This window comes from Ailuropoda melanoleuca, chromosome 13 (genome assembly GCF_002007445.2).
Source record: "Ailuropoda melanoleuca isolate Jingjing chromosome 13, ASM200744v2, whole genome shotgun sequence".
Taxonomy (NCBI): Eukaryota; Metazoa; Chordata; class Mammalia; order Carnivora; family Ursidae; genus Ailuropoda; species Ailuropoda melanoleuca.
The window spans coordinates 9,888,869-9,894,913 of NC_048230.1; the positions used below are offsets into that span (position 1 = coordinate 9,888,869).

The 6,045-nt window shown below is 50.1% G+C and overlaps 1 long non-coding RNA gene across 1 annotated transcript; it reads left to right on the forward strand.

Moving 5' to 3' along the window:
- Window positions 1-681: 681 nt before the first annotated feature.
- On the forward strand, window positions 682-2,779 carry LOC109490505. The gene is made up of 3 exons (XR_002143842.2): window positions 682-945; window positions 1,556-1,705; window positions 2,538-2,779. It is a non-coding gene; the product is annotated as an uncharacterized LOC109490505 (long non-coding RNA).
- The last annotated feature ends 3,266 nt before the right edge of the window (window positions 2,780-6,045 follow it).

A 6,045-nucleotide genomic window follows, 5' to 3' on the forward strand; every position in this document is an offset into this window, starting at 1 on the left:
GATCCCATAACGCCGGGATCATGCCCTGAGCCGAAGGCAGACGCTTAACGACTGCGCCACCCAGGCACCCCTCCTTTGAGATTCTGTAACTGGGATAGGAAAGAGGGTGGGCCTCTTACTCAGGCCCCTATGAACACTTAGGACTCTCCTGTAGTCAGCTCACCTTGCTCACCTGCACAGTCCTCTCTCCAGGAACCTCTGCTTCTGGAGCAGGGGAGGTTGGAGACCACCAACCATCAGGATGGGTCCTGTCTCTCAACCCTCAAGGGCCTGGCCATCTGGGATCTTTGAATGTTGATTTCCTTGGAGAAGGGACTTCACACCCACCTGTCACTACCTTTGGGTCAAGGAGTGGCCCATATTTCATCCCTGCTCAGGGATCTCAGCCCTAGAGATTCAATCATCTCTCCTGGAAGGAAGCACTTACCCATATCTGGATCCCCAGGGGCCCCCATGGGTCCTGACAAATAATACCTCCTGCCCTCATAGTTCAAGGTCTCACTCTGATATTCTAAATTTCGCAATTGTTTTCTTTGGCCACAGCTCCTAAGGACACCAGGAAACCCAGGGCCAGGTTGTGCTAGAACAATAAACAAAGGGCTAAAAGGTGTCCCTAAGCTTTCCTGTTTGGCATTTGCATCTCTAAGAAACCACTCCCTAACTGGAAGGGAAACCCATTGTGAACCGGAATGAAGGAACTAGAGCATCCGGGGGACACTCCCTAGAGAGTTTACTTTTTCACGCCGCACTGGTCTTGCTCCACTGCCTCCCACCCCACCCTCCTTTCTGCTGGTGCTGACAACGGCTGCTGAGGTATAAATTAGGGCTGAGCTCCTTGAGTGCATCACATCAAAGGCAGCATGAAGACAGGTGCAGTCTTTGTTCTGGTGGCTTTCATCACCGTGGGGATGGAGCTGGCCTGTGCTTGGAGACCTCCTTTCAGAGGTGAGGGTGCTGAAGGGATCCCACCTGGGAGCAGAGATGACACACAGCCCCGCTTCCGACTCAGGGATGGTTTGGCACAGCAGCAGGCAGTGTGCCTGCTAGAGAATGGAGATTTGGCATTCATCAGCCCTGTTTCCTTTGACCTACAGGAACAAACACCCTGCATTTCTCATTCTTCTTATCACATTGGGTTGGGTCTGATTAGAAGTGGGGCACTTCTCTCTAGGTGGAAGATGTGCCCTGGGTGGGGACTCCAATGAGGAATAGCTCTGGGATGAACACCGGTAGGCGTGAGGTAGGAAGGTGGCTGTCTGTGATCAGAGATTTTCTAATGAGGTTGGAAAAAAGAGGGTTATGACGATGCAGGTTTCTTGCCTGCTGGAACTATGCAGCCTTTGGAGCAGGGAGAACATTCGCCCTCCGGCCAGGCTGTAAAATGGGGACCTAAGAGTGAGCGTGTACCCACTCAGGTTGAAAGGGGGCATCAGGAGCACGAAGGAGGAACTGGAAGAGGTGGGATCCCACCGGCCATGACAGCTTCAGACCTCCAGCATCAGTTCGCTGTCTTAGTAACTATTCCAGACCCCACAGAAACCACTGTATGTTGCAGGGCAAGAAAGACCCAGAGGCTGCCCAGAGGTGCCCAAAGAGGTCCTTGGGTTTTGTGCTGAAATGTGCTCGGGAGATCAATCATGTCCCAGGGGGATGAAATGCTGCAGCAATGGATGTGGTCATGTCTGCCAGTATGCTGTCCCCCCCGGTGAGTATGAATCAGTCAAGGGCTGTCCAAGGGGATGGATAGCTGCCCAGTGGACTTTGCTGGGGCAGACAGATGCTCACATGTCCATGGCACACAGACGTCTGGGTAACTCCAAAAGAAATGGGCTGGAAGCAAATAGCAGAACCCCTGGCTGCATTATCTAAGGCTTTCTCCTGGAAGAGAAGCCCTAGTGCAGGACAGCCCTGAGGGGCTCAAGTGGGACCAGTCACCATGACTCTACAATCACAGGCCAATATTAGCCAAGGGTTCCTCACCCTCCATCCCCTCCCCTGCCAAAGAGGCTTGACTCTTGGGAGGTGATCTTGGGAGGAGGGAAAGGAAAGGGGACCCCAATTTGTTGAGTATCTCCTGTGTCAGGCAGGACTTGTGCTGGAGTTGAGATAAAAAGTTAAGCACAACCCAGTCAGGGAGCCAGACCTATATAAAGGATTATAACCCAGTGTGACTAGTGCTTTGTACAGATTTTCAACTAAGTTCCATGGGAGCAAAAGGAGGAGTTATATTGGCTTTGCCTGGGGAATTGGACAAGTTGTCAGACAGTGGAGAACATCTACAGGGGAGCTTCAAGGATGAGTGAAGTTTGCCAGAGGAAGGAAGGGCAGTTCAGGTGATGGGAAAATGTGAGCCCTCTGCTGGGGAAGGGAAGGTGATGCGGTGGGTAGAAGTTGCATCATCTCGGGGCTGGGGGCGGGGGTAGAGGAGGGTCATCTGAGCCAGAGCCTAAGGAGGAATGAGCAGCCTGCTGAAGAGTTTGGAAAACTGGTCGTAGTTGCTAAGCAGAGGACATGTGATGATCGAATTTGTATTTTAGAAGTGTAGCTCTGCTGGCTGTGTGCGAGATGGACAGGACGTTTATTAAGCATGCCTGGATACCAGCCCCAGAAGATTTCTCATGAATCCGTGAATCTGACCCTTGACATTAACAAGACTTCCACAAGCCATTCCTATCTATTCCCTATCCCTGGAATTGCAGCCCTCGAGGGGGAATATCTAACGTGGTAGAGTGACTGCTTTCTAAAGAGCTTGTGTCCAAAATAAACTGTGTCTATGGCATCATTGAGGCTGCATTATTCTTCCTTTCTGGGCTTTGTGGTGGACTCCCTGTGGGTTAGCAGTTCCTGAAGTGTGCATGGGGCATGAGTCCATGAATACAAGGCACGCAGAGCACCCACAGATCAGGGGAAGGTCCTCCCAGCCAGTTCACCTTTCCTCCTTCCGTGTCAATGACTTCAGATGGAGCAAACGGCACAAGAGTATTTTCTGCAGCATCCTGTGAATATGAATTTGGTCAAGCATAAAAATTAATGACCCGGTAGCACATAGCAGGCCTGTAGGAGCAGCTTCTATTAGGGCAAGACTCAGAAGGAGCAGGGGCAGGAGCAAGTGTAGAAAGACTCCATTCTAAGGCAACGCACTGATATCTAGCAGGACTGGATGCCTAAATCCAGGAGAGTGACCCTGACCCTTGAGATGTGGGACTTTGAGTGGCGTGAGCTGGGAAGTGCCGGCCCCTCCCTGGATGATGAGGAGTAAGGATGCAGTTAGGAGGTGGCCTCTGGGGGTGGAGCCTTTGATTTGGATGCTACCTAAGAAGAGGATAAACCTAGGTCTCCCAGAGAAGCCCTGACAAAAATGATGCTTTGAGCTGACTGCTCCGTCCCCCAGAGTCTACTTCCTTCCACCTAGATTCCCCAACGTAGCCTGCTGAGTTTGGTTTCCCATATCTGCTTGTCTCTGTCTCTCCTGCTCTTGCTTCTCGCGTAGTACACCCTATAACTAATGGTCTAACGGTCCCATGAACCCGTGCACCGGAATGAGGGTGCGTTAGCATTGCCGTCTTCTTTTACTGGTTGGTCGTCCCTGTCCCAAACGCCTCCATGCTCCGGTTTCACTTGGTCATTTATGGGCATTCGCAAGCAGACCCTTCAAATATCCCTAATGGTCTCACCTCTCATCTGGCATTCTGAATGCCAAGGTATGACCCTCCCTACAAAGATACTTGAGAAGAGCCTCCTACAACTTCTGCAAACGTGTCCAGATAGTCCTGAAGACCCTAGGAATCTGTTTCTGTTCTTTTGTGAACTTCTCATTTTTCTCATCTGCTTTCAACCCCTTCTTATATTTAGGTATACTCCATTTTCTCCCTGTGGAAACTGGTAAGAGCTAGACACTCTCTCCCTACTTCCTGGAAGGTAGGGCTTGGAATTAGGATGCTTTCTGACCATGTGGATTTATAGGGAGTGACACGACTTAGGGGTCGTTGGAAACAATTCACAACAGCAGAGGTGTCAGCGACAGCATCCTAACCAGACTGTTGCTGCGACGTGTGCTTGGCTATGTTGTTGTCACTAGCCTTATTTTAGCCCCTGATACTTTCCTGAGCCTGGTTGACCCGTCTTTCCTGCTGTTTCTGTGAACTGTATGATAACATCTTTCCAAAATTCCTGCTCTCTCGAGTTGGTCAGAATTCGTTCTTTGGCTTGCATTCGCAAGCATTAATTTGTGTGCAAATTGGTGTCAGGCGTGGACCCAGGCCAAACACGCGTAGGGAAATGGCAACAGTGTGGGCTTCCTGAACAGGTCTCGTTAGAAGCCGACAGCAACTAGAATCATGAGGATCCTAGCGTGGAAACTGGCGTGCAGCGTCTTCAGTAAGGAGGTAATAGTCCGAGCTAGATTTTGACGGAGAGCAGGATTTAACAAGAGCAAAGAAGAACGAGTCACACAGAGGGAGCAGCGGGACATGGCCCCAGATGTGCCAAAATGATGGGGGTTTAGAGCACAGGAGTGAGCGGAGACTTGCTGCGGGCGGTAGCAGAGAGAAATCTATAAAAGCAGGAGCGCAGAGTGAGTGGGGCTCTGTGACCGGTGTTTAAGCAGGAGAAGAGTCATGATAAATCTATGTTTTATGTCAGCAGCAATGATGGTCACGTAGATGGAAAGGTGTCTGGCCAAACCCCTCCCCCCTGGAAGATTCCCCACACGTCCTCCAAGTCACAGGAGAACAGGCTCTTCCACAAGCCTTTCCTGGCTCTTCTTCATCTCTGGAAGCTCAACCCTGGGAGAAATGCTATATTCCATTTACTCAAGTTCTGAAGTTTCCAGGGGATAAAGCTTTATACAGAAAATCTTTATCTGGGGCACCTGGATGGCTCAGTTGTTAAGCGTCTGCCTTCGGCTCAGGGCGTGATCCCGGCGTTCTGGGATCGAGCCCCACATCAGGCTCCTCCGCTGGAAGTCTGCTTCTTCCTCTCCCACTCATCCTGCTTGTGTTCCCTCTCGCTGGCTGTCTCTCTCTGTCAAATGAATAAATAAATCTTAAAAAAAAAAAGAAAAAAGAAAATCCTTATCTTAAAACCCTAATCCAGAAGATGGATACTGTTGTGCTGGCATTATCCAATCTGAATTTTTCACTATTTGAAGTTTCTAAGGGGTCCTCTCTGGACTAGTGGCATCCTAAGTAGCATAAAATACAAAGGTACAAGCACGTAGTGCCCTGAATATAATTCTGAGGACTCTCAAGGGACAACGTGAGGGGTCTCTCTCATGTTCCTTCCTCCGTCCTTAATGGCATCTGGGTATTACTCCAGAGTCTCTAAGTGTGAGCGGGTCCACAATTGTTTGCCCTGAGGACCATTAGAACTCTTGGCTCAGTCTCCACGGGGAAGGAGGGAGATGCAGGGTAGACTTGGTGAGCACCCAGCCTGGGCCCAGGGACTGACTGCAGAGACTGAATGAAGGGAAACACTCCTGAATCAAATGTGGGCCTTCCAAAGAAGCCCTGGCAAAAACAAGAGTCTGAGTCAACTATGCAATGACTCTAGAACCTGGATGTGATCCCCCCGTTTACTTCTGACAAGGATTCTGACTGGTCCTGCTGGGGCTTGGCGTCTCCTCCTGTGGCCCTCCTCCTGACTCTGGCTGTTGCCACACAGACGGGATTTTCACATTCTGTCCAGGCTTCCAGGGCCTCTGACAACGAATAGCTGTTGGCCTGGACTTGCTGTACCCGACTGAGCAGTCCGCAGGGATTCAGCCATGGCCAAGGCCATGGGAAAGTCTCAGGGAAGGAGGAGAGGCAGACAAAGGAAATGATATCTGAAAGCAAGTTTGGAGCTTTTTCTCTGAAAACACATTTTGAAACTCTTTATTCAAAATATCTTTATTTTTAAATTCCCGAAATGTTGAGAGATAATGACAAGCTTGATTTTTTAATTTTTTTTTCAAATAGTCTAGATCAGGGATCCGTCACCTCCAGCCCACAGGGCAAGCCTAGCCCCCATCTGGTTCTATATATACCGCATGAGCTAACACTGGTC